The sequence below is a fragment of the Toxorhynchites rutilus genome, chromosome 3, assembly GCF_029784135.1.
Source record: "Toxorhynchites rutilus septentrionalis strain SRP chromosome 3, ASM2978413v1, whole genome shotgun sequence".
In the NCBI taxonomy this organism is placed as follows: domain Eukaryota; kingdom Metazoa; phylum Arthropoda; class Insecta; order Diptera; family Culicidae; genus Toxorhynchites; species Toxorhynchites rutilus.
Genome location: NC_073746.1, coordinates 185709704 through 185731646, shown reverse-complemented (window position 1 = coordinate 185731646; position 21943 = coordinate 185709704). Strand labels below are relative to the sequence as shown.

Below are 21943 nucleotides of genomic sequence, written 5' to 3'. Positions count from 1 at the left end.
AATATAGAATATGTTAAGGAACAGCTCATGGTGATTAATGGATTAATTTCATTTTTTCTAAAAGAGATGAAATTAATATTATTCAAATAAATTCATTTGATTTGTTCAATTATTTTACGCCTCATATGACTTATAAAGAACCAATCTAAAAAAAAAAATAAAATCACACTCTCGAGCTTCGAAATTTTAATATTCATCGTTTAAATATCTTCGTAATAGATTCGTTGTATCTGCTAAAAACTTCCAATGTATCGTTTTTAAATCTTACTATTGAGATGAGCACTAATAAAAAATATGTTATCGTTGAAGGGTGAATTTTCACTGATTGATGCAGTACCATCGAAAAAAAGAAGAAAATATCATAAATCATATATTAATTCAGCCCACTCCCCAGTTCGTGCGTTAATGACTTGTGATTATTTAAGTGCTTCATGATGGATTATCTAGATAATGTCCATATACAAACAATCGTTTATCATATGCATCGAGTGATCTGGTTCAGAAATCAGCGTATATAATTAAACTGAAATCGAATATAGAAACAAATAAGACATAGTAGAAATAATCATCATTCATATGCAACTACGCGGTTTCTGCTTATGCATCACACGTGGTGGCATAAGATTTTGTATGAAACTTTCGGAAATACAAAAAAATTAAACAACCATCGCATCGCATCCATAAATGTAGCGTCCATAGTCATCGCAAACACTCAAATGTTGCAAAGAAGCAACAAGCGTTTGACGCCTTCTCATCCCTCCCACGTGTTACCATCAATGAATAATATTCAGGATTTTCGCGCATTAGATGTAAAAGCTGTTTCGCGCCACCGTGCAGGTAGCATCATCATCATCATCATCGTTGTCGCGTAGCAAAGGTATCCTTTCTCCGTGCCACCTCTCTGGTTCTCTTTCTTCTCCGCGGCGGAGAAAATGCAGAAAAAGTCCTAGGCTACACACAAGATCAGCAGCAGCAGCAACAACGGCATAAGTTTACAGCGGATTCGTATAGCTTAGAGAGAAGCAACAGTGTAACAGCATCGTCATCATCGTTACGGATGCTGGACAAAAAGGTGCTACTTTTTTGGTGAGTTGCTTTATAAATACGTGTGTTTCACTGCTGCTAATGACATAAAGCTCGTGTCAACCGAAAGGGAAACAACTAAACAACAATCAGTAGATGGTTATTTCTAGTCAAAGGACGAGCAACAGTTATCGTGGTCTCGTGGTCGAAAAGGTTCAGTGAAGCGAAGTGTTATCTGTTTCGTGTTTTGCGTTAGAACAGAAGAAGAAGGAGACCAAAGGCAAGTGGTTTACAGTCAATGTGTGACGAAAATTGGCTTTATTTTGGGCATACAGGAAAATGTGCGTGAAATTTTCAAACAGACAGAGTTTGTGCAATATTAAATGGAAAATCTATTCCAACAAATTGAATTTACTTTTACTGTAATAAAATGCATGGTGCTTTCTGAATAGCGTTCGAAGTTTGCACGTTGAAGGAATAATTGTTGTCATTAATATATCGTCAATGAAACTGGGTGCTGTTTTGAATATAAAGCAATAAATTAGCGTGGCCTAGAATGAGTGAAAGTTCCGAAAACACAAATGCCATAAGTGGATCATAACTGAAATATTCAAATAGTTGCGTCAGCCCAATTTATGCGTCCTATTCTGGCGGCAAGTGACCCTTCAGCGCGTGCATATTTTCTGCAGTTAAATGGAAGACAGAAACGTGACCGATTGAAAACTACCATGGGGTCACATATTTTTGATCTGTTCAAATAACAACTTCCATTTTGTCTCGCTGAAATTATTGAAGGATTCAAAATTTGTCACTCGCTTCTGCCTGACTCATTCTCCGTCGGTCTATGAAACCCTATTACCGACTTCGAAACGGAGACTCTAGATTATTATGTTTGAGTTATACCTTATTGTATTGAATTTTAGAACAACATATAGTTTCATGAACATGAAGGATCTCATAAAATATTTCTGGTTGTAAGAAAAATCGTTGTGGAGAATCATGTCGTGGTTGTTTAGTTAGCGTAAAAATCACACAATCTTAGCCGATCTCACATCACTTCGGAATGTGAGTGAGCACTTGGGTTTTAATTAAACTTTTAGCTTTGTCACAATATGATTCCATTGGTTTGCTTATTAGAATCCATTTTTTAGTTTAGTTATTTTTCAGATTTCTAAACTATATTGTTCCATTCAAAAAAAATCCGTTCAGTTTTTTAGGATATATGCGCAGTTCATTGAATTGTCTCAATCATACACATAAATGCATTTTATTCGTGCATTACTTGCAAAAAATGTTCCATTATTTAGCAAATCCATCATATTGCATCATGTTTATTTGTAACAGTAATTCCGCCATACCTCCGATGCATTCTCCTGAACGAGTTTCGACTGCAACTCCCACAGATGGATTAGACTGAAGTCAACAATAGCGTCACGTATTCGACCTGAATATTATTTATATTTTACTCTGAATCGTTCAGTTACTCGTAGTAACGGCGGTTTTGACCATTCACTGATTATTAACACGTTCGACGCCCAACGCGACCTTTATGAGTTTCTTGCAGACCCCAACTTGCGATTAAATTATTAAATGAAGATCAAACTTAGTTTATAGATAACTTTTACATGATCTAGCAATGTTTGTTTTCAACTGAAGACGAATTGATGACAATAACACATGCCAAAGTCATAGTATAGGGGTTTTGCAAAAAACTGCAGTACAAACCATCCGTACTATAAATTAATAAAAAAGTATAGTATAAACAGCATAATATTATGGTTATGATTTTATTATTTTTCTTCATATCCTATAGTTACATTTAGATGCCTATTCTATTAAATACCTTCTGAAAATCCTACTCAATTCGAGCGAGGAAAGTGTCACCCATATCTGGGTGACGGGGCATCGAAAGTGTTAACATGGGTGCAATTACAGCAAATCGTTTTACCACAAATACGGGTCATCAATACAGTGGTGTTTGGTTTTGTGTATTTCAAAACTTGTTACCTACAAAGGCAAACAAAAATTTAGCACACAATTTGACTTATAAAGTGTATTTTATATTATACTTTTGAATGATGCAAGTACTAAGAAGGAAAAGTGAAATTGCCTGAAATAAACGATAACAAAGAACTGCTTGATGATTTATTTCGTACGATGTCAAAATTCTCATTATCTTGACAGCCCTCTCGATAACGTTTGTATCAAAACGTAAAAGTTATTTCTTTGATGAAGAATTCGACAAAAAAACAACATTCTATCTCGACAAAGTGATGCTCAACTGCATGAACTAGAAACTACACAAAATGGAACATAGATTGTAGTAGCAAAAATATGGTTCTTATAATTACTTAGGTTCTGTCTGCAAATGTTGGTGGTGTAAGTCATTCTAGTATTATTCGCTAACGCATTTGGCTAACAACTTTCATTGGGGGAATGAAACATCTCTATCGAAGCTCGTTGACCACCAGCTCTGCATTTCAGAGAAGAACTTCCTGTGATAATGCATAAAATCAAACATTTAGAAGATAAACTCGGCTCTGTTACAGCTGAATTACTAAATGAGCCTAATAAAATAGATGAATAGATGAAAAAAACATTTAGAAGCAAGTTATACAATGAAAAAAAAAGAAATACAATGAATATAGTGTGATCATAGAAGTCGATGGGGATACGAATAATAAAAATGTGGAAGTTAAATCAGTATTTTGTGGATTTGTAAAATATAGAGTGATTCATGGATTGATGATTCTGATATGATCCAAATGCTGTGAAATGACCATAAGATTTTTGACTGCAAATCACAGTGTATGTACGAAAAGCGAAAAAAATTCGAAGATATTCAATGTTCTAGTTGTTAAGTCTTCTATAGAAATACTTCGACGACTTGCCGGGCGACTTTACGGTAGTTGGGCGGAACCTTAGTCTTGGCTGATGAGAAGATGAATATCGGCATGTTTTCCAGCTCGTGGCCCTGGGGATCAGCTTCTTCTCCACGAAATTATTGGAGTAGATCCTCCGTTTGACGTTCTTCAGAAAAAAATTCTATCGACCAGAGCTGGGGACATTATGATGGTTGACGGTCTTTGGTACGATGTTTATCTTTAACCAGTCCATCTCCTTCAACGATCTCTCGACATAATAGACCGAAGTCAGGTCCGGCGTGAAACTTCTTGGTGAAGACGGCATCTTCCGGCATTCACTTCGTACTACAGGGGAACTTCGATGTAACGTACATTTCACTTTCAAAATTGTACGTTGTATGAAAGCATTATAAAGAACCCAAGAACATAGCTTATATCACTTTATTGTGCTGCTGTTTGGATAAGGTTAGTAAATGATAAAAAAGTTCAACTAGAAGATGAAGCCTACCGTTTCCCTTAGTACTGTTGGTTAAAGCTTGATTCAGAATCCGGAATCACAAAACCAGTTGTATCTCGGGATTGGATAAAAGTACAAACATGTTTTTATATCAAAGTACAGATAATTTATTGTTCTTTCAGAAAATAATATTATTCCGTTACAGTTTCGATGAAATTTCGCACTTTTCTTCCGATACCCTCCATTGAAGTTTGGAAGCTCTGTTGAACATCCTCAGTGACCATTTTATTCCACGAGTCACTTTGACTCCTTTATTTAATTCCGCTTGACAGTGTACCAATATTTTTCGGTTGAGCGGAATTGGGGGCAATTGGGAGAATTCAGATCTTTTTCAGTGTAATTTATCCCATTGCCACGGTACCACTGAAGCACATCTCGCCTGTAGTGGAAACCTGCCAAATCAGGCCAAAACTTCACCGGACGTTTCTGCAGGTACTCTCTCCTATACATTTTCGAGCCCATTGTCATGAACGAGGACCGAGAACCTTGGTTTTCTGTCCACAATTGCAAATCCCTTGCCAAATCAAGAACTTTCGGCAAATTTATCAACAAAAACGAACTTATATGGATATGTATATGGAATATGAATTCTCTGGATGGTACTTTGGTTAAAATTGTATTTGTGACGATGTCGTAGTCGAACGTCAAAATATAATAAGCAACGTTCAGCGATTTCACGATTTTAGTATCTGACCACCCCATATTTTTTAATAATGGTGTCCAAAATTAAACTTCTTCTCTTGGCATCCATCCTGCACAACTTTTTTCAAAACAAAACGGATCATTTGATTTTCACCGTCCGAAAATACAGGTTTTCCAATCTATTTGATGTCAAAAGATTTGAGATGCGCCTAGTGGCCGCTGCTATAAAATGAACAATGATTCCAGATTCTAACTGAATCAACTCTTAACAGTAAATAGACAAAATGATCGCATGCACCTTTGTTCTTCAGCACAAGTGTTCAACCCATATTGCAGAGCATGTAATGCAAAAATGCAAATTTCGTATGAAAGTCTTGATTATGGGCTATGATTCAGACATGAGACTACAATCAGCTTATTCACAATGCACAATACACAGATAGATTGTTTTTATGGGATTTCCAATGCTTTGATTGAAATCCGGGAACCCATACTCAGGCCACTAAATGACCTTTGTCGAACCTGCGTGATTGACATGAAACTCTCAGTATCTATTTCGAAAAGATTCTCACAAATTGAAAATGTGTACGTTATATCGAGGGTACGTTATAACGAGGAAACGTTATATCGAATTTCCCCTGTATATATCTCTACGTTCACCGCACACCCCAAGGAAAGAACAACGTCCTGGACATTCCCTTATCGCTTATCGTCGGCCACAGAAGGACCTTCTTCGGGAACTTAATTTCAGAGATATATTTGACGTCGTCGTTTACCTACTTGGTGAGGGATTTACATGGGTGTAATGTAGCTGGATACAAAATGGCTATTTTTTTTGTCGAGATCGAGGTTTATGGCGGTTCTATGTATACAGTGACATCTTGATAATATCACTGTGCGTTATTATAACGTCTCGTTTATATCTCTCTCGAATTTATCACTAAAAATATTTCGCTTATATCACGTTTTTCGAAACATGACAAATAATGTGAAAAAGTCTATTCTTTGTTCAATTATGCAACCAAACAATAAGAATTAAGCAGAAACAAATTGTTTCAAGCAGCCCATATAGGTGTTCAATATTATTGCGCAATATTTTGGTTTGAGCAATAGAATTGTTCGTCTGGAGGCTTCAATATTGCCCCTAAACAAAAAAATATATTGCACAAACCAAAATCTTGTGTAATAATATTGAACGTCTATGTGCCGCTCTAAGCATTTATACCAACTGTGATGATCAGCCGAATTCACGGTGCTTACGGAAAATTTTCGTACTGTACTATTTGTAGCGTATACCAGCTTGTATCATTATTTTATTCATATTTATTTTGAGCGACTTTCTCTTCGATTGTGTGAGATGAGATGAAAGGGCAGTAGTGAAGTATATTTTTTCGAGTCGATCACAAGTAATCGGTTTCCTATTTTATTAACCATAGAAATAAGGAAACATGTACATATATGCTAGTAGAAATATAGTTTAGAGTTTGGTTCCTCTAAAACTATGTAACTGAGCCAGTAAAAATAAACGGATTAATAAAAACAAATTATTAAAGTTTCATTTCAAGATAGTCGGTGATACATTTTTGTGTAGCTCTAGTGGATTGAAATTTGTATTTATTCCAGTGTATTGTCAAGTATACAAAATAAGTTGAGTGAATAGAATTACTAATCAGTGTTTTTATTAAATGCTGTGACTTGTTTTTTTACGGTGATCCATTATATGAGTGCTATGGCCACCTCTTGGCTAAGAATACCGTGGCCAAAGTAACTTAAAGAAAAAGCTGTACGACAGCATATACCAGACGTTTTAATTATTTACAATGAATCTACATTTAATAGAAAGATTGGACAGATTCATAACACAACAGTAGTACGACGTAAAAAATAATAAAAAAAAATAATTTGTTAGATTCACGAAAAGGCTGGATATTTAGAATAAACTAAAATGCAGTAACTTCAAACACAAAAAAGTGACGAAAAGTAACGAATAAAAAATATGCTACTGATGATAGAATTTCTTTGGTTTCAAATAATACAAAAATCTATATTATAATTACTTTGAAGGAAAATACAGTCAGCTAGAAACGACTGTATACATGTGGTTTCTCAAACAAAGTGAACTTAACATCATCATTTCTTCTAAATATTAGGCTGTCAAAAAAGTTCTCCGGTATTTTTTTTGAATTTTCATTTGTTCATAAAATTAGTTACAATCATCTGTTTTAAGTCAAATATGCGCCGTTTTGTTCGATGACTTGTTCCCAACGAGATGCCAACTTCATAATACCCCTGTTATAGAAGCTCGCTTCCTTATTGGCAAAAAACTCGGATAGCCAATTTTCACAGGCCTCTTTTGTGGCTAACTTCTGACTACCTTGCTCGTTTGCCATGGACAAAAACAGGTGGTAGTCACTTGGTGCAAGGTCCGGACTATACGGCGGATGCAAAAGAACCTCCCATCCGAGCTCCCGGAGCTTCTGGCGCGTCACCAAAGAAGTGTGTGGCCTTGCGTTGTCCTGATGGAAGACAATGCGGCCTCTGTTTATCAAAGATGGTCTCTTCTTCATGAGTGCTACCTTCAAGCAGTCCAGTTGTTGGCAGTACAGGTCCGAATTGAGCGCTTAGTCATAGGGAAGCAGCTCATAATAGATTATTCCTTGAAAATCCCACCAAACACACAGCAGAACCTTCCTGGCCGTTAATGAGGGCTTGGCCACCGTCTGAGCCGCTTCAGCGGGCTTCGATCACGACCGTTTGCGCTTCACGTTGTCGTAAGTGACCCACTTTTCATCGCCAGTAACCATCCGCTTCAGAAACGGGTCGATTTTGTTGCGATTCAGCAGCGATTCACATGCGTCGATACGGTCAAAGATGTTTTTTTGCGTCAACGTGTGTGGCACCCATACATCGAGCTTCTTTGTGAATCCAAGCTTCTTCAAAAGGTGAATAACGGTTTGATGACTTATCCCCAGCTCTTGGCCGATGCTACGGCTGCTACTATGCCGGTCTTTCTCGGCTAATTCAGCGATTTTGTCGCAATTTTCGACGACAGGCCTTCCGGAGCGTGGTGCATCTACGACGACCTCTACACCAGAACGAAAACGTTGAAACCATCGTTGTGCGGAGGAAATGGAAACTGTATCGGGTCCATAAACTGCACAAATTTTATTGGCAGCTTGAGATGCATTTTTGCCTTTGTCATAGTAGTACTGTAAAATATGTCGGATTTTCTCTTTATTTTGCTCCATATTTGCGACACTATAACTCACGAACGACTTAACCAAACAAAACACTGTCAAGGACTATATTATAGCGCGCAAAAATACCTTTCCAACAAGCTATAGTATGACTCGATACAATGAATACAACTAGAACTACGCGCTTACAACGACACCTCGCGGAAATACCGCAGGACTTTTTTGACAGCCTAATATATTCACTTGCAGGCCAAAAAGTTTGTATCTACTTTTTGGAATACCTGCGTCGTTTAAGTTCAATGGTTCCTTAATTTTCAATAGAGATTCGGCGTTTTAAAGTTTAACATATTGTATGTGACGAAAATTTCTTGGTCGATTTCCAGGTTTATGTAAAATGAATTCACAATATATAAATATTATTTCTCCCTCCACCAAATTTGTTTTTTTGTTATTTATTCTTCGATCCAAGGTGTATTTACCTTGGATTAATTTTTCTTTTTCTTACACACTCAACTCAGTGTTATCCTTTTCCTACTCACATTTCCGAAGCGCGCAGTGCATATGGTAATAGTATACTGTTTTTCAGTCGTGTTTCAAAGACTTCTGCGACAGGCGAGGCTGAAATTTGGCTCATTCCATTTCGTCCAATTCGTCAGTGTTTTGTCAACAATGCCTAAACGAAGAGTTTTCAAGAATGCTGGAAACTTATAAAACTACCTCAAAAACAAGCTATCGCTCAACTTTTATCTTATTTAACAGCCATACAATAGATCTACCAATTCATCCACAACTGGGGCAATGTTCATAGCAAAAAAACTTACCCATAATAGTTCATAGAACCCGCATTCTATGCTTACTTTGAGCTTATATAAACATCAAATGTTATAGATCCCTCAAATCATTCTAAAGTTCAGAAGGTCATAGAGTCAATGTGCTCCATCGAGTTTAATTGAAATGAATATAAAACCCAAGTAAACTTGCTTCCGTTTACATCAATTGGATATTAGTTTCTCATGGTCACTAAGTATTTTAGTTCCAGATAGTATTAATATAACGCATAATCTAAACTGTCCCAGTTGATTGACGCGTAGCTCGTAATGAAAAGAGATGCATATTTGCATAAAACGCATATGCGCCATCGTTTCTATTTTTCGAGTACAGTAGAACCCCGATTATCCGCGGAATAGTTGGGCAAGATCATCGCGGATCACTAAAATCGCGGATAATACAACAAATGATCAAAAATGAGGTGCAAACACAAAAAACAGATTTTTCAGCATGAAAACAATGTTTTACAAATACAGGAATCATTATACTATCCATCTGTAAGGTCGTGTACACCAGTTGTCAAATAATGTGTAAGTCATGTTCCGAACAGAAGAACAAAAATCTACCACTCATTGACAAATTTAGGGTAGGTTTATAGAATTACTATGGAACTCGCTTTCGCGGATAAACCGCACCGCGAATCATCCGCTCGCGGATAATGGGGGTTCTACTGTATGCTAATGGACACATTCCATGAGGTTATGAACCAAAGAACCAAATTTCAAATCTAGTTTTAAGGAGAAAATTGAAAACGTTATTTGAATAAGCACTAGTTATACCATATGTTCTTTGGAACGAATCTGATTTTTATGCACCAACCATTGAGAATGGCGAGTTTAGAAAACTACATAATCATGTTTTAAATATTTTAAGTTTTTAATATTTTTATGTTTCTTGAGATATTTCAGCACTTGCTTAATTAAAATTCAATGTCTATATACCATTGAATAGATAATTGAATACTTGTTTGAAGAGCCGTAGGTAGACTTGGGTTTTATTTTGAAATTTATGAGAAACAATCATTTATAAAACAGGTATTGTGGAACGTTGTCACGTCACAAAAATGGAGTTGTTTTGTTTAGTTAATCAGATGAACTTAAGTTTAATTTTTTTTAGTAAACAATTAAAATCTACAACCCACAAAATTTAGTTAAGATAGGTCCACAAATAGATGGGTATCAACTGCCAGCGTGACGTGACAACATTTTGACTTATTTCAAACACTTTATTTACGTTTTCATGATGTTTCATAAATCACACTAAATTAAACGATGTTATAGTAATATTGTGAACAATTCAGTTGTGAACCATCAGTTGGAGAATATTTTATAGTTAGATTGGCTTGTTGTCAGTCAAATATTTTTATGAAGTAACAATACCTGACTTTTTTGCTGTTTTGTTTGTTGTTGTAGATTATAATCTTGTTTCGACTTCTGGTTCGTTGATAATTGTATTGAATGAGAAAAAAGTATGGAAAACCCATACGATATGGGTATTGGGTACAGGTGTCTTACCAGCGGAAGTCGAATATCGTTCCGATGCCGTTTTGGAATCGGTAAAGGTGACATTCGGTTCGTTAAAAGGCGTGGCTGTAATTTGGTTCTTTCCATTTCGTCCAATTTGTAAGTATTTCGTCGAAAATGCCTAAACGAAGAGTTTTCAAGAATGCTGGAAACTTATAAAACAGGCTGGATCTAATAGACCAGAAATTGCATGAATTCCCACAATACAATCGGGAATGGTAGTGTAGGCATATATCCATGGGTGCGCGAAGAAGGACGAAAAAAGAGAATAATGTTATAATGAGCAGATAGAATTCAAGCGAGAGCAAGATAATGTTAGAGTGGGAAGAACTTATCCTTAGAGCGACACGTGTCCACGACAATAAAGTCCACATAAAAAACTCGCAAACGTCAACGGTCAAAGTCAACGTCAACGGTCAAAGTCAACGTCAACGTAAAAGTAATTTTCAACACGAAAAACTAAACGTCCTTGAACAGGTACGAGCACATGCACACACAGATGCATACAAATAGTTAATCAAATGTTTCTGATAGCAAAATCAAATGCGTTCCTCGGTAGTGAGAGCCGCTCGGTTAGCCAGGCTTGTGCGAGCCATCTAAAAATCACATTCGCACAGAGGGTGTTGTCTTTTTTTCTGAATTTTACTTTGATATCGTTTACTATTTGGAAGTCGAGTGATTTATACATGAAAACGAAAGTGAGCCAAAATTTTGTCACGTCACGCTGGAATGGGTCTAATCTTTAAATTATGTAAAAACATGAAAATGAAGATCTGTTTACACGGAATAAAACACTTTCAAATGTGTAAATGCTGATAACTAGATACACTGTAATCGCCAAAAGAAGGGTGTCCCATTTCTGTAAGATTTATTTTAATTTTATGCTTTAGACTAGGATTGGGCGATCTCGGATCTATTCTTAGAAGATCGATCTTTTCCATTCCGATTTCCGATTTTTTGGATCGATCTTTTGTACTCGAGAAAATCGAGAAAATCGATTCTTTTGCCTTCGATCTTTTCGATCTTTTTGTAGATTTATTTTTCAGTATACATCGATTTTTTATCTCACCAAAGGCCAACTAACATTTTTTTGAAACATAATGTCAACATTTGGATCGCTTCTTCTACGATTTATTTCTGAAAAAATGCTGACAAAGACAGAACTAGCGGCAGCTACTGAGGGGTTATACCAGTTGCACAAAGGATAACTGAACTTGATGTTGACATCAATTACAGGCGAAAGGTTGTTTTTCAAGAACTGATGGCAAAATCAAAAATCGACTTCGACCAAATGGCAGATGTATGGTACGATTGGTTTTAATGGGATCAGTGTGAGCTGAGTTCTGGCGGTATCGTTTTGGGCTGTTGTTGAATCTAATAATGCGTTTTCAATTAATTTATTCATTAAAACGGCTGCCTGACGGGACAAGATGAATGCATTATGTCCTTCATGCTGAGGACCAAAACAAAATGCTTTTGATGTAATTGATGAAATTTGTATTCCCTGCTTGAAGAAAAAATGACATTCATATAGAATAAGCAGATAAAAAAAAGCTTTTAATTTTTAATTCAGCAAAAATCGATTCGGCAAAGATCGATTCTTTGGTACCGATTTAATCAGTGGATCGATCCCCACACCGTTTGGAAAATCGATTCGACAAGATCGATCTTTTTGAAAAGATCGCCCAATCCTACTTTAGACGCAGTTGCTTCAAATCATTACATTTTCCGGACTATGCAGCCAGACCTAACGGGAGAGTTTTACTTCCTATTAAAGCATCAAAATTTGTGTTAATAATTGGATTGCCTCAAAAGACCAGAATTTTCTCAGGCAAAAAATCAATAAATTGCCTATAAGTGGATCGAATGTACAGGATGTATGTACAGGAAGAATTACGAACTTTGAATAAATCATTCTTTTATTTTCTTTACGAGCAAATGTGTTTCAATTTCACGAAATAGCACAGTCATATTTTCACAACGTCCAACATCCTTCTCCTGCTTTTGACAGATTTTCGTGCACTCTGAATTCCAAAAAGTATTTCGATAAGGTTACCACTTCCCGGAGAAACACACACATTTATAATTATGCTGAATTCAATTTCATGAGAATAAGAAACAAAGAACCACAAAATTACTTCGCTGGTAAATTTGGCCGGTCGGTCCAATAATTCATTTTTATAGACAGACAAGGTGTTGGATGTAATAAGAAAAACAAACGACGCCTTTTGTCGGCATAACGGCTTCTTCTGTTGACATAACATAGTAAGGGGTAAAATTTTACAGTCGAAGCCAACCCGCTTCAAAACTGTCAACGACAGGTGTCCTTACTCGCCTAGGGATATGCTACGCAGGACTATGTGGGGTACAATTTATGTTGTGTTCCGATTCTACAAACTACAACTTCTTCACTACTGATTCGTTCAGCTCATGTTTGTTCAGGGTTCACCAGCATACCCTTCCAATAATATTGAAACACCAACGCGAATTGAAAAATTCTATTGCAATATAACAAGTTTGAGCATATATTTTAAATTTTGACTGAACTTTTTGAAAATCTTTAAAGATTTTCTCACAATAGCCACAAAAAAATCTATAAAAATAAGGGCGAACGCACATTGCAAGGAACAGAAAGCTTGATTGACGAGTACGTCAAATGGAAGAGGATTACTGTAACACCTGAGAAATTTCGATGCTGTCGCATGAAACGATAAGGATGGTTCGTTATATAAGGAGCACATTCTCACAAAAACAATTCGCACATATTTTGGTGATGATGGATTTGTACGAATGTCATTGCCAGACTGAAATCATATTGATTTTATTTGACTAGTTTTCCACGCCGAAACGCAATGATAAATGACCAGAAGTAAGAGAACAAAGTCGCCTGAGAACGACCCGTTTCTGTAGCATTTTTGTTCAGAATTTGGATTCGCAGAGAATGCCTACTTAATATGCTAAATCGATACCATCATATCCAAGCGCATTGCAGTGGAAATATTGAAATTCCGACGTGAACTCAATTAAAGCAATTATTAGAACTGTCATTGAATTGACGAGGCATGATTTTAGATTTCGACATATATGAAACCATCCGTCGGTTTTGGCTGCAGTACAAATTATGAACGGTGCGTTCATCCCGCGCATACTGACTAGAATGCAAATTGCGCGTGAAACTGGACGGAAACATTCATTATAAAGTTATGAATCTCTAATGAGATTTCAAACATGGATATGTAGCACACTAAAGTTTCAAATGTGTCTCATTGGCTTCTTCGTGTAAACAAGTATTGTGGTATTGTAATGTTTCTTACTGTTTCCTCTTAACATTAATGTCAAGTAATCTCATCGAATAAAATGTTTTATAGCAAAAGTTTTCCTTGATTACTAGTCAATTGCTTCAAATATACCATCTTCCAGAAGTCCCCATTCAAAAATATGTGGAAGGGGTGAATAATCGAGAAATCGAGTTGCATATCATTAATAGACAGGGGTGCACGAAAAGAAGGGGGAGGAAACTTTTCTTAGATAGGAACTCTCTATCATTCTGTGTAGAGAACTTTCCCACTCGTATCCTTACAAGTGGCAAGATATCAGACACTTCTGCTTATGTGTGTTCTTCTCTCAAGCTAAGCAAAGGATATATTTATTACATTGTTTCCCGGGAATAAGCCAATAGAGATACTAAACGACGATGTATGGCGAATGAATGAATAGATTGAATGGAGTTTTTTTGCAATTTACGGTGTTCTTGATTATTACATTCAATGCTATTTGATCTGCTCGTTCATGAAGTTAACTAGACTTGTTTTCGCTGCAGTTTTGACGTTTAATTTGTTGCTCCGAGAGAAAGATGCAGTACGTGTACTTGTTTCAGTGTATCCAATGACGAAAATGGGTAAGATAGTGATATTGCAAATATCCCTGTAATTGTTTTGACAACGAAAATAACGTTTTTGCTCACAATGCGCACCTTTACAGGAGATAACTATTATTGGAATCACCACGACAGAATCTTAAAGTACATCTTATATTCAGGAATTCTTAAGAGTTTTACCATTTACCGTTTTTCTGTTTAATAGAAATATTGTATTTACAGTGTTGGAATTATAAATATAAAATTCGGAAACAATGAGCTCGGTTTGCATCAAAATAATGAGAATCGGAAATAAGTAATACATCAAGACAGTGAATATAGATATCATAGGGATTGGAAATACTTATTTAAAATTAAAAACAATATAGCGTGGAACATCGTTTTTTACGAGTTATATTATTATGATGCAAGAAAATTATTCGATTAAAATAAGGTTCATTGATTTCAGTTCTATTTTTAGTAATAATTAGTTATTGGTTGGAATGATAGAGAACCCAGTCTTATTCGAAATGAGACAGTCAAACAACTATAATTCCTCAAAAATTATTAGCCATTGCATAGCATTAAGAATAACGAAACATTTATTGACTCCATTACGTGTTAGTGCACAACTAAAGACTGTAGAGCCGTATTGTTTTTTTTTCTAGTTTGATATAAATCAAAGTACCACCATATAAACAAATTGTTAGGGAAAGGTTATTCACGAACCTCATAATTCCTTGAAGAATATTTATAATTCAATTCCATTTGGAGTAATAAAACAAGAATTAAGAAACAAACCTAAGACTTTTCCAGTTTTTTTCTTACAGATCTCAGACATAGACAAAAATTATAAGCTTCTTTCATTTTCCATTAATTTTTTTCTTGCTTCTGTGAATAAACAAATCAATGTCAAAATGATAAGCGTAACAGTTGAGCAACAACTCGTTATGAAATTTTACAAGAATCATGAACCAACTGCAACTGTATAAGTGTCACACTCTCACAGTAATGCGAGGATTGTTAAAATGAAAGAAACAAAAAACTCTTCTTACTCTCATCAAACCTTCTCTTTCTATCAATCCTGCTGTTTCTTTCTGAAAACAAAAAATAACGACCAATCGTGATTAATCACTGCTTCAATTTTGATTCTGTCAAATATATAACGGGAAATTGGGTTTTTAAAGAAAATACCTTATTTATCATCTTAATTTTATTATCGCCTTCTAAATAGACTCCTTCCGAAGCAATACACTTTTTCCAACGAACAATCAAGTCATCGAAACACTTTTTATAGCTGTATTCAGTAATTGCATCCAGCTCACGCAGCGAATCCTTTTTTATGTCTCCATGTCACCTGTTAAAAGGATTTTTTTCTGCCATAAACAATATGTGGACAACGGAAAAGTCACGACTCAATGTTGAAACCATGAAAGTTATGATAATTATCAATCGATCTGGAATGTGACAAATTTAATGATAAAACTTCCAAAAATCATAATATCCTTCACAACGTCACTTCATCATCTGAATATTCTAAGAATTTTTGATTATTTTTAATTGAGGGGCTTAGAATGAAAGGGATGTAAGTGATTTGATCGATTTCTCTACATCGACTCGCTCTTTTGGTCATAACTTAGCTGCAAATATATTCCCAGCTGTATTTGACAATGCGGAAGACAGGTCAGAGCCTCATCTATCTGATTCTATAGCAAACTCAAATTGGAACGTTTTTGCAGTTGAGTTATTAACTGAAGAAAAAGTTGATGAAGAGAAATCGATCAAGTCACTTACACCCCTTGCATTCTAAGCCCCTCAATTATACTCAGTTTGAACATACAGAACAATTCTCTTTGCCGCAATACATGGAGTTTTCCATTGAGCCTTTTATTTATACTGTGTAACGCTATATATTGTGCTCCCGTGGCCGAGTGGTTAGCGTCATAACTAACATGCCGGGTGTTCGGGTTCGATTCCCGTTCTGGTTGGGGGAATTTTTCGTCAAAGAAATTTCCTCCGACTTGCACTGTGATCACGCGTATTCTAGAGCTTGCCACTCAGAATGCATTCAAGGCGTGTTATTTGGCATAGAAATCTCAACTAAGTACTAATAAAAATGACGCAAGTAATACTACCTTGAGACGGCGAAGTTCCTCTAGGAACGTTAGTGCCATTGAAGAAGAAGAAGAAGAACGCTATATATTATTCATAGGAGCTCCGTTTGGATTCGTGAACAGATTCACTAGACATTAATATTCTTTTAGAAGAAGTGTTAACTGATATATTTTTGCATAAAGTGCACGATTAGTATACTTCCCTGCTGTGATGGCTGAGAGCAGACAAACGACCGCAAAGGGTTACAACTGAATGAAGTTGAAGAAAAAATATTTTCTTGAGTTTTTTCATTCAATTATATCATTTTCTTTAAATAAATACCATTAATGCCTAAAAATACACAATAGCAATATTACAGAGACACACACAGTATGCTGTGTCTGTGTCTGTGAGCATGCAAGTTATAATTTTGCGCGCGAGTACAGGAGAGGTCATGAAGCTGTAAAAAACTATATGACAGATAACACTCAAATTTGAAATTAAGACCACTAGCAATTATACCAACTTTGAAAAACGGAAAAAAAGAAAAACCTTACCAATTCCCTTATATTGGGTTGGGGAAAAAGAAATGTCGTATATTGTCAATATATGGCAACACTTAAACATATCTTGTGTTGTACTTAATCTTTATCATCGTTTAATTCCTTTAATCCGGGTTCTCGTTGAAACTTAGGGATAATGTCGCAATTTTTCAAGTCCTTCTCTTTGATTATGTAAACTGATAAGTGCTTACTATTGTAATATTACGAATTGTTTAAATCATAAAAAATCATAAAAAATACAAACAGAATTTAAAGATTTTTTTTTTATTTTTAAGTTTTTTTATTTTTTTAATCTTAACTCAAAAACTATAGACCTTCAAAATGTCATCCGTCAAATGTAGTCAGCCTAAAAGCGAGAAATTTAGAAAAACAATTAATGTTAATAGGAGTAAGTTTCTTCGTTTTTAAAAAAAAATCAATGCTTTATCTGCAAAAACGGTAACAAATTTAATATTCAAAGTATTTCCCATCGCTAGTCACAAATTTTTCCCATCTTTCTGGCAATTCACGGATCCCTTTTCGGCCGGTTTATCGGCTAACCACGAATCGATCCAATTTTTGACTTCATCAAAAATAGAGAAATGCTGGTCAACCAGGCCATGTTGCATCGATCGAAAAAGGTAGTGATCGGACGGAGCAATGTCTGAAGAATACGGCGGGTGGGATATTTCCTCCCATTTCAGCGTTTCCAAGTATGTTTTGACCGGTTCCGCGACAAGCGGCCGAGCATTGTCGTGCTGCAAAATAACATTATCGTGTCTTTGCTCGTATTGTGGCCGTTTTTCTTCAGTGTACGGCTCAAACGCATCAATTGTCGTCGGTAGAGGTCCCCCGTAATGGCATCCAGTACTGCCCTTCTACGCATACTTGTCTCATGTTACTTTTCGACAATTTTCACTTTTCTTCATAAAACAATGTTTTTATGCATAGTCTTTCGAAAAAACACAAAAAAAAGTTAGTTTGTTCCCAGCTTTAAATAAACAACGTCAAGCTCAATTGTCCAATGTTGATATTCTATTCATAACTGTGCATCATATATTTTTGTAGATCCATATCAAATAAATCGGTTCTAAAGGGCGAACTTATTGCGACACCGAAAATGTCATGCCAATTTTCTTATAATGTAACAATGAGAGTTATATTCTACAAAGGTGTTGCAGATGGCTTTTCTTCATAAAACGAAGCATAAGAATAGTTCGAGTGTTTGTGATACAACCTAATTTTGTGTGACCACCATTGGAAGAAAACTTTTATTCAAAGTGACCCCCAAACCGCAGGAGAATATTCTCTTGCGGTAATGGATAGAGGCAACGTTGTCGAGACCCTCTATGCAGACTTCAGCAAGGCTTTCGACAGAGTAGATATTACAATGCTTACTTTCAAGCTCCAACGTATGGGAGTAACTGGAACTCTATTGAAGTGGGTAGAATCTTACCTCACCAATAGAACGCAGTTTGTTCGCTTTAGAGGAAAAATCTCTAGTCAAGTGAATGTCACATCCGGAGTTCCACAAGGTTCTCACTTAGGCCCTTTACTTTTCATCCTATTCGTAAATGATATTAACTAACCTAATTAATTCTAATGTATGCTGTTGATATGAAATTGTACATGGAAGTAACCAAATGTAGTGACCTTGTGATTTTCCAACAAGAAGTAGATGTTTTCTTCGAATGGTGCGTGAAAAGTCTTTTAGATATTAATGTGAAAAAATGTAATATTATATCGTATACTCGAAAACATGAAACTTATGACTTCATATGTTCTCTAGGATTTGAAACTGTAGAGAGATGCGTCAAAATTAGAGATTTGGGTATAATTCTTGAATTGAAACTCACTTTTGACGAACATTACAATACAATGATCAATAAAGCAAATAGTATGCTCGGTTTCATAAAAGATTTAGTTACAATTTCAGTGATCCATACACAATAAAAACATTGTAGTTTTGTAAGATCTATTTTAGAATATTGAAGTGTTGTACGGAGACCCTATCAAGAACTGCACTCCAATCGAAGAGAATCAGTACAAAAACAATTTTTATTATTTGCCCTGGACAACTTAACCCCTTCCCCCATATGAATCTCGTTGTATGTTAATAAATATTGAAACACTTGAGAAACGCAGAGAAAATGCCACAATTTTATGTTTAATTGACTTAGTTTCACACAGGATTAGTTCTGAGAACTTACTTGAAAATCTAAATTTTTATGCACCAACACTTGCGAGCAAGCCTTGCAAGCTTTGCGAGCACGGAATTTGTTCAAACCTACTACATTTTGAACTTTATATGCCATGAATGGTCCACTTAATAGAATGATGAGAACGTACAAGAAGTACAGTAATGTAATTGATGTGACAATGACGAAGAAATTATTGAAAAAGTCATTGACTGAAAGATCATTGTATTCGTGAATTACAGTTTTGTCATATATGTTTGCTGCGTTGCATTTCGTAATTCATTATTAATACAAAATACATGATATCTCTAATAATTGATTTTCATAAATATAGCTATAAATTATTCATTAAGTATATTGTAATTGTAATGTTATGTATGTTATTGTTGTCTACTATAGTTTGACGAAATAAAGAACTATTAACTTATGAATAAACTTTCGGAAAACACAAAAAAAAACTTATTGTTTGTTCCCAGTATTCCAAAAAACAACATCAAGTTCAATTGTCCCTTGTTGATATTCTAGGCATAACTGCCTCACCATGAATTTTGAACCTGTTACCAAGATTGACTGATAAAATTCAGGGCAACTTTTCACATTTCATTAAACAATATATCTCTGCTCATAAAAAAAAAACCAGTGTATTACTAAACCGAAATGCTTAAAGCTTTTGGTAGACAAATATATGCTAGAAAACTTTGGATGCGTTTTTCTCAGTTGCTGATTTTGGAACATAGGGCAACTATGCGTAGAACGACAAAGTGGATCTCGATAAGATTGGTAGAAGTTAACGTTGACTGAAATCTTACTTATCATTGCCATGTTTCGCTCTCAAACCAAACAGAGCGGCAGAACTCATGGTAGTATGAACAAAAAACTTAACCTGAAAAAACAAACGTATTCACAGCAATACATTCGAGAATATGAGCATGAAATGGCGACATCGTATACAAATTTCACAAACATTATTTTCGACGGTCAACCCTAGGATAAAATATTATGTACCGTTTTTCATGTAGAATCGCATGTAGGTTCCTTTTTTCATATTACTTTCCATAGATGGCTAAGATTACGTGAAGCTTTAAAATATCATACATTTAAAAATCATATTTTCATTTCAAAGAGTCCGATGGTTTCAAAAAAATCGAAGAGGGTCGAGGTATCAGCCGGCTGATTTGGCGTGGACACGCCTTTTCCAATAGTAAATATATTGCCGAATGAATTTCCCATTCAATTGTATTTTTTTCCAAAAACGTTTATTAATCAGACTCAATTACTTATTATTTAACGTTTACAGAATCATATTTCACTTTCAAATATAACTTATTTTCTATACAATTAAGACTAACAATTTAATAATAACTAAATCTTACATTAGATTGATTGGACAGGACTAGGATGGAGAGAGAGAGGGGTAGTTTGGTTTGATGAGAAGGGAAGGAATAGAACAGAGATATCATTTCTTTTGAGAAATTGGTAAAGAGAAAGCATAAGGTTGAGGTCGCGGCTAGCTAAGATGTCTCTAACCGGTAAGTCAGATTGCCTTACTAGTGCCCTGAGTGAATCCGATAGATGAGCCCTGGCAGAATGAAAGTTTATACAAGACCAGACCACATGCTCGATGTCATGATAACCATCACCACAAACGCAAATACTACTATCAACGATCCCAATGCGATACTGATGTGCATCTAACAGGTAATGATTAGACATGAGGCGGAGATCACGCGAATGAAGGCCGGACCTACATTCAATCCCTTGAACCATGCATTTGTCGATACGTTGGGAATAATTCTATGTAACTAGCGACCCATATTATCTTCACTCCAATTGTGTTGCCAATTGGAGAGTACATAACTACGAGGAGTACAAAAAAATCGTGATAGGTTATTTATCGCTCAAAAATGGTACCTTTCAAGACCCTGAGTTTTGCTAACGAGTCCGCTTTCTCGTTACCTAGAAGATTTTTCCACTAGTCTACCCAAGAGCTGTCTTATTCTCATAAGAAAATAACTTGAGGCTCTTATAGGTTTCATCGAACGGATAGCTTCTATTGAGCTGAGGCTATCTGAATAGATAAAATAGTGATTAATCTACAAAGATTTAATTTTTTCCAAAGCGTGATAGATTGCAACCATTTCCGCAACGTACACCGAGCATGGATTTCTCAACCTATAATAGGCACTAAAGTTTTCATTGAATATGCTAAAACCAGTAGAGCCATTAATGTATAATCCTTCAGTAAAAACATTCTATTAGAACTTACTTCGCAAATTTCGACGAAAACATCCGTGGGATACCCACAAAACGTGTATGTTCTAGAATATCACGTATTTTTTGATGCATGGTTAAATTTAAATTTACAGTGGAATCACAGAAGTACGATAGACAGTCTTGGTTTATGATGCTTGGCGAAGGTTGCAATCCTAGGGAACGGAACTCAACATATAAGTTGGTGAACCTTGACTCTGGATTCAATTGAAAAAGTTCTTCTAAGTTATCAATTACCAATGGATTCATAATCTTACAGCGAATAAGATATCTGTATGATAATTCTATAAATCGAAGAGGCATAGGAAGTACTCCACCTCAAGACTTATCGTATGAGTCGATTGCATGCAACCCAAAGCAATACGCAAGCAACGATCTTGTATTCGCT

The 21943-nt window shown here is 35.6% G+C and overlaps 1 protein-coding gene across 2 annotated transcripts in view; it reads left to right on the top strand.

The window, feature by feature from the left end:
* The first annotated feature begins 1118 nt into the window (after positions 1-1118).
* LOC129778375 (short neuropeptide F) overlaps positions 1119-21943 on the top strand; it is a 77653-nt gene continuing 56828 nt past the window's right edge. The window contains exon 1 of one of the 2 annotated variants that reach the window (XM_055785244.1): positions 1119-1364. The gene's annotated coding sequence lies outside the window, so the exon portion shown is untranslated. The remainder of the gene's footprint in view (positions 1365-21943) is intronic. The other variant, XM_055785243.1, reaches the window with a different exon arrangement.